The sequence below is a fragment of the Cebus imitator genome, unplaced genomic scaffold, assembly GCF_001604975.1.
Source record: "Cebus imitator isolate Cc_AM_T3 unplaced genomic scaffold, Cebus_imitator-1.0 Scaffold192, whole genome shotgun sequence".
NCBI lineage: Eukaryota > Metazoa > Chordata > Mammalia > Primates > Cebidae > Cebus > Cebus imitator.
This window is the reverse complement of record NW_016107507.1, coordinates 2,863,315-2,871,133: the sequence shown is the minus strand read 5'-3', so window position 1 is coordinate 2,871,133 and position 7,819 is coordinate 2,863,315. Positions and strand designations below refer to the sequence as shown.

At 38.2% G+C, this 7,819-nt stretch overlaps 1 pseudogene; it reads right to left on the bottom strand.

Moving 5' to 3' along the window:
* Window positions 1-1,596: 1,596 nt before the first annotated feature.
* LOC108316796 lies at window positions 1,597-3,841 on the bottom strand (annotated as a pseudogene).
* Between the last annotated feature and the right edge of the window lie 3,978 nt (window positions 3,842-7,819).

The following is a 7,819-nucleotide window of genomic DNA, read 5'->3' as shown; positions in this document are numbered from 1 at the left end:
TAATTCACATGGTACTTTCACTGGAACCAGAACTTTCTTGCAATGACCCTAGTATCTAGTTCTTGGCCGCTGCCATCTTGACAAAGAATCTCGAAAAAGTGTATATGTATTGTTATTTAAAAACAAAAACAATAGCACTGCGTCTTTAATGTGGTTTCGGGAAGAAATGTAGACAAGCATTTTTGCTCAGTTTTTAATTTTGAACTAGAACTTGCAGTTGTTTTTGAAGAGACTTAGATTTCACGTGAAATATATATATAAAGATTTCGCATGAAAAATATATTTCATAAATCTCTTTTTCGAAAACATTGTTATGTTGCATATGTGCTCTTCATTTTGCACTTGAAATTCTGCAAAAAAAAAAGTAGAATTTCAAAAGAACTAATTTTCATGGAAATATATGGTAAAACAAAAATAAATATAAGTATGTAAGCTATTTTAGGAATTCTACAATCAATTCTTTGCAAAGATGTTTCATCAGAAGGAAAAAATACACTGTATAACTTTTAAGGAAAAATATTAATTTGATGCAACGAAATTGGTAGGCAGCATACTTTGCTGTAATCTTGGTAAGTATGAAAGAATTAAGGAAGGCAGTAAGTTGAATTACTCTGTATTGAATTCTGAGGATTTTGAACCTGATTCTGAGAATGGCGTTTATAAGAAGATGAGTGATACATTAATATCTCTGTGTTTGATGAAATAATTTTAGCTAGTGTGTTTGAAAAATGATTGATGGTCTGAGGGGCTACAAGCAGGGAGTCAATAAGGAGGACATTAGAATTAAGGTAATAGTTGATAATACACAAGGACAGGGAGGAATAGGCAGGAATGAAGTAGAAGAAGATATGATTGGGAAGAATGGAAACCTATTTGGATATCTTAATTTGGAAGTTCTATAGCAGTACGAGTACATAGATTGATAGAAGATAAAATATTTTAATATGAGATTTTTATATCAGACAATAGATATTAGATTTATGACATATGGAGTGATGAATAAGGGTAACAATTATATTGTTAGAATGAAGGACAAAGAGGATAGAAAATATACAATCCCCATTTAGCATATTTTTCCTCTCTTTTTGTATACACCTTTCTTTCTTCCTTCTTTCTTTCTTTCTTTCTTTCTTTCTTTTTCTTTTCTTTTCTTCTTTTTCTTTTCTTTTCTTTTCTTTCTTACTTTCTCTCTTTCTTTCTTTCTCTCTCTCTCTCTCTCTCTTTCTCTCTCACTTTCTCTCTTTCTCTCTCTCTTTCTCTCTTTCTTTCTTTCTTTTGGCAGGGTCTCTTTCTGTTGCCCAGGGCGGAGTGCAGTGGCACAGTCACAGCTCACTGCCACCTCAGCCTCCTGGGTTCACATGATCCTCCCACTTCAGCCTCCCCAGTAGTGGGGACTACAGGCATGCACCAAACACCAGGCTAATTTTATTTTATGTAGATATGTGGTCTCACCTTGTCACACAGGCTGGTCTCAAACTCCTTGGCTCAAGCCATACTTCTGCCTCAGTCTCCCAATTTGCTGGAATTGCAAGTATGAGCAACTAAGGTTTTTTTTTTTTTTTTCCCAAGCATGTGGTTGAGTTTATTGTAGAGAACAGTAATAGGCAATGAGATGTACAAAGAAAAGAGATGGAGACAAAACTGGATGAGGGTTTCACACTGGATGTCCCATCTACAGGCCTCAGTAGCCCTGCCAAAGATCTACCCAATTCTTTCACATCAAAAAGTTGATCTTGCAAGCCGTTTCCATGTGGTATATCTGCCGGCACCTTTCATAGCTTTTTCTCTGTCACTGGTGGCATGGCTTTCCCTAATACTGTGACACTTAATGTCCTCAATGAGCCTATCCATAGTGAGGATTCTGTTTAGGGTCCTGTATGCACTTTCCATGTCCCCTTCCTGTACCATCACAGTCCTGGTGTTGAATTTCAGATGTTTTGCTATCAACTTGGATTTAAGTCTTCACTTTGTAGAGCATGGTGTGCTCAGTACCTGGCCAACTGCTTAAGTTTCTTTTTCTTTTCTTTTTTTTTTTTAATTATACTTTAAGTTTGGGATACATGTGCAGAATGTGCAGGTTTGTTACATAGATAATACATGTGCCATGGTGGTTTGTTGCACCCATTAATCTATCCTCTACATTAGGTATTTCTCCTAATCCTTTTGCCCTCCTTGCCCCTCACTCCCTGACAGGACTCGGTGTATGATGTTCGCCTCTCTGTGTCCACATGTTCTAATTGTTCAACTCACCTATGAGTGAGAACATACATTGTTTGGTTTTCTGTTCCTGTTTGCTGAGAAAGATAGTTTCCAACCTCATCCATGTTCCTGCAAAGGATATGAACTCATTCTTTTTTTATGTCTGCATAGTATTCCATGGTATAAATGTGCCACAATTTCTTTATCCAGTCTATCATTGATGGGCATTTGGGTTGGTTTCAAGTCTTTGCTATTGTAAGTAGTGCTAGAATAAACATATGTGTGCATGTGTCTTTATAATAGAATGATTTTTAATTTTGGGGGTATGTACCCAGTAATGGAATTGGGTACAAATGGTATCACCAAAAGCAATTGTGATAAAGACCAAAATTGACACATAGAATCTAATTAAATCAAAGAGTTTCTGCACAGCAAAAGGAAACTATTGTGAGAGTGAATAGGCAACCTACAGAATGGAAGAAAATTTTTGCAATCTATTCATCTGACAAAGGGCTGATTTCCAGGATCTACAAGGAACTTAAAATATTTAAATTTAAAAAATAATCTGTGACAAGAAGAGCCAAGGTGGCTGAGTAGACACAACCATGAGTAACATCTTCTACTGAGGGACCAAGATGTGCTAGAAAGACTGGCGTGCTCCAAGCAGCTCTTCAGATGAAGGGCCTCAAGAGCGCACGAAGGGAGGATGCAGATGTGGGGCTGAAGTAGGAGGAAGGTGAGAGCGCTGTACAGGGTTCTTATGTGGCTACCAAGCACCACGACTCATTCTTGGACCCCAGTGATTCCTGGGGAAAAGTTGAAGGGTGAGTTGAACAGAAAAAGAGTGGCCTGCTCTAAGCACAAGAATCTGGAATTTAGGCATCAGGAGACACCACAAGCCCCATAAACACTTGAGTTGGCTGGGAGAGCTGCTTACAGTTGGTAGGGGTTGGACTACAGCCTGTGTGGAGCCAGAGAGTTTGTTGTGGGAATGTCTGCAGTGGAGTATGGCCACAGATGCACATGCCCTAAGGCTCACTGTACTCCCCTAGTAGACTTTAGCCTTAGGGTAACTGGCTGACCTAGATAGAGCAGGGTGGTGGTGCCTGAGAGACAGAGCCAGTCTGATCTGAGTACTTCCCTGTGTGCTGGCCTCTCCCCCAATCACCTGGCTGTGCCTGCTTGCATGGCAGTTTCTGATACTCAGCCAGGGCACTTCAATGGGGCTGTAATCATAGCTCCTACCCTAACCAACAGCGAGCTCCAGCAGACGGGCCCCCTCCTACGAGTACCAGTCCACCCACAACCTCTCTCCACTGAAGCCTCTCCCCACTGCTTTGCCGGCATGCACTCTCCAATGGCTACCCTTCCACCACTTTGCAAGCATGCATGCATGGGTGGACCTTGCCTCCCTTCCCCAACCAGCATGCACGTGCATGTGCACGACTTTGTACTTCCATTGCTACCAGTGCAGATGCACTCCATTAACTCTCATCCCTCATGGACATGTAGGAACCTGCCCACACAACCATGGCAAGCATGATGAATGCATAGATGTGAGCAAACACCACCCGCAAGTCAATTGCTATGAATGTCTATATGGACGCTGGTGTCTATGCCTGTGCCAGCACCTTACCTCCATTGCTACTGCCTCCACTGCAGTAAGCATATGTAGGAATGCTGCAGTTCCAGTCCTGCTGGTACCCCACCCCGGCTGATATATAAACACCACATCATACTGCTGTAGTTGCTGGAATGAACAAGCCAGCACCAATATCATGGCCACTGTCCTGATGAAGTGCTTTGGTCAGCTCCACATATCGGAATATTGTGGCCAGGGGACCCAGAACACTTCTGCCCCTCCAGTGCAGCAGGTTTATAACCTTAAAGGGCCACAGAATGAAGCTGGAAGCCCAGTCTCAGCTCCCAGACTCAGAGCATGCAGCCCAACAGTGCTGAGCTCAGCCTTGACCCTGTAAAATCTTGCAGAAACAAAGCCAGTTGACTGAACCCAGCTTACACCACAAATAGCCCTCAAGGGCATCAGGGAAGATAAAAGAAAAAAACCCATCCAAAGGACAGGAACTTCAAAGACTGAAGGCATATCAGCCCACACAGATGAGAAGAACCAACACAAACACTCTGGAAACTCAGAAAGCCGGAATGTCATCTTACCTCTGAACAAGCATGTTAGTTCTACAGCAATGGTTGTTAACGAGGCTGAAATGATTACAATGACAGAAATGTACTTCAGGATATGGATACAAACGAAGATCATTGAAATTCAGGAGAATGTCAAAAACCAGTCCAAGGAATCTAAGGAATGCAGTACAGTGATACCGGAGATGAAAGACAAATGGCCGTTTTAAGAAAGAAGCAAACTGTTCTGATAGAGCCAAAAAATTCACTTTAAATACTTTATGATATAATTTCAAGTATTAACAGCAGAATCAATCCAGCTGAGGAAAGAATCTCAGAGCTTGAAGATCAATTATCTGAAATAACTCAACAATTTCTTAAAAAAAAAAATGAACAAAACCTTCAAAAAACACAAGATTACGTAAAAAGATAAAATTTGTGTCATTGGTGGCTCTGAAAAACACGGAGATATAAAACAAGCAACTTGGAAAACATAGTTCAGAATATCATTCATGAAAATTTCCCCTACCTCACTAGAGAAACTGGCAAGGTTGTGGAGAAGGGAAACTCCTGTATACTGCTGGTGGTGATGTAAAATCATTGTGTAAAGCAGTTAGGGAATTTCTCAAAGAACTTAAAATAGAACTATAATTTCCCCCAATAAGCCTATTATTGGGCGTATACCAATGGAATATAAATCATTCTCCTATAAAGACATATACACATGTATGTTCATCACAGTACTATTTACAATAGCAAAGACAAGTAATCAACCTAAATGCCCACCAATGGTACACTGGATAAAGCAGATGTGATACATACATACAATGAAGTATTATGCAGTCGCAAAAATGAATGAGATCATGTCCTTTGTAGAAACATGGATGAAGTAGGAGGTGACTATCCTAAGCAAACTAACATAGGAACAGAAAACCAAATACCACATATTCTCACTTACATGTGGGAGCTACAACAAAAGGGACACCAAAAGGACATAAAAGTACACCAAACGGACATAAAAAAGGAAACAACAAACACCAGAGTGTACTTGAGGTTGGAGGGTGGGAAGAGGGTGAAAAACTACCCATCAGGTACTATGTTTATTACCTGAGTGACAAAATAATCTGTACAACAAATCCCTATTTTGACACAAAATTTACCCACGTTAACAAACCTGCACATAGACACATGAGCCTAAAATAAAAGTTAAATAAATAAAAAAGAATACCCTATGACAGCCTGGGCAACATGGGGAGATTCCATCTTTATAAAACAATTAAAAAAATAAGCAGTTGTGGTGGTGCATGCCTGTGGTCCTAGCTACTCAGAAGGCTGACGTAGAAAGAAGGATTACTTGAGTCTGGGACAGAAGTCAAGCCTGCAGTGAGCCGTAATTGTGCCATTGCACTCCAGCCTGGGCAACAAAGTGTTGTCTCAAAAAATAGCCTATGACTCATAAAGTAACCTTTTGAATCTGAATTATTTTTAATTTTTATTTTATTTAAGTTCTGGTGTACATGTGCAGGTTGTGCATCTTTGTTACGTGGTAAATATGTGCCATGGTGGTCTACTTGCACCTATCAACTCATTACCTAGGTATTAAGCCCAGCATACATTAACTATTTTTCCTAATGCTCTCCCTTCCTCAACCCCATTTTTATTTGATCCCAAATATCCAAAAAGGCAATTCTTTTCTCTTAATATTTTGGTTAAATGGGGAGTGGATTTTGTATATTTCCAGTATAAAACTGAAGATGATGTCTTTTTTATATATTTTTCCAAAGATTTTCATGTACACAATATCATTTTTTCAAGGGCCTACCTGAATTTCTTCCACTAGAGTCATTCATTGAGGCTAAGTGATTATTTTGAAGAGGCTCTTATGTAAATGAAAATGTCTTACCTCTTTAGCCTATAAGTAGTGATGAATATTTTTGTGTTAGTAAGTAGGAACTATTGAAAAAAAATCCTGAGGGAAATTACATTATGAGAGATATTTGAGGGACAGGAGCAGGAAAATCATTATAATTCTGATATCTGCTATGGAGAGAACTATGATGTTAGGCAATTAACTGGTAATGCTTATACCACTGCAGTACAGGATGTTCTGGGAAGCAAAGCAGTGTAGTGGTCAAGAACCTAATGGCTTTGGCTCAAAATTCTGTTTACCGCTTCCTGGCTGTATAATCTTATGTAAATATCTTAAACTCTTTATGCCTAATCCACGAAATAACTACTATAATAGTATCCGCCAGAACTATTTGAAGAATAAAAGGAATTTCTGCATAACAAAAGTGTCTGCCTCAGCTAATGGCGATTATTATTGTTAGAGAAGCTGAAAAAAATGGATGAAAATGAGTGACAAAGAAACCTATTGAAAAAAATTCACACTGTACATTAAAATATTAACTGATAGAGAACAATTTGTGTCAGATGAGCAAACAATATACATCAAAGAATAGAACCTCAAAATGCCTTATGCATATTAAATTATCAACACTAATAAATGAATAATTATAAAGAAAACATTTTTATGCATGTATCTGATATTATAATGTCATTTTTATGTCTGACCATATATTTGAAGGTAAAGTAATAAAATGGAATAATGTAGAAAAATAAGTAATTAGTTACCCACTAAAAATGGCAGGTGTATGTTTTAAATTGTATTTATTGTTTTATGGATTATTAACAAAAATAATATATGCCTCTACTCCTAAACAAATAATAATGGTAAAATGAAATTATCATTGAAAAAATCTAGAGTACTTACTAGTCTTTAATAATGTTGATGCAGCATTTTTAACTATCTTCCCATGTAATTAAATCATTTCCATGGAGGTTTCTGAAAGTTTTCTTATGGCATCACTATAACTGTGTTTATAATGTGTTTAGACACTAATGCAGTTTGCATAATGGCTTGTTCTTCAGCAAAAGGCCTAGGGAAACAAGGAGAAAAAGTGTAAAAGTCTTCATATTATCTAAAAAACTCACGTATGTATCTAATATCAGCAAACCAAATACTGAATATTGTTTTCATGCTTGATTTTCCATGTAAATAGCATTCTTTCTAAACTAGTTTTAGTTAAGGAGGGCTGCGGAGGAGCCTGATGTCTTAGTCTCTTCCAACTACTATAGCAAAATACTGTTGACTGGGTGGTTTATGAACAACAGAAATTTATTTGTCATAACTCTAGGAAAACTGGAAGGTCCAAGATCAAGTCACCTGAAAATTTAGTTTTGGATAAGTGCCCATCGTTATGTTCTGACTTCCATGGTGGAAGAGGCAAGGGATCTTTCTAGGATCTCTTTAGTAAAGGCACTAATCCCATATAAGGGAGTTAGTCACCATCCCTACCTCCTAATCCATCACCTTGGGGATTAGGATTTCAACTGTAAACATTCGGGTTATTGAACCTAACTTTTGTGTATTTCCGTATGTCAGCATTTCAATTACTACTTTTTTTTTTTTTTTTTTTTT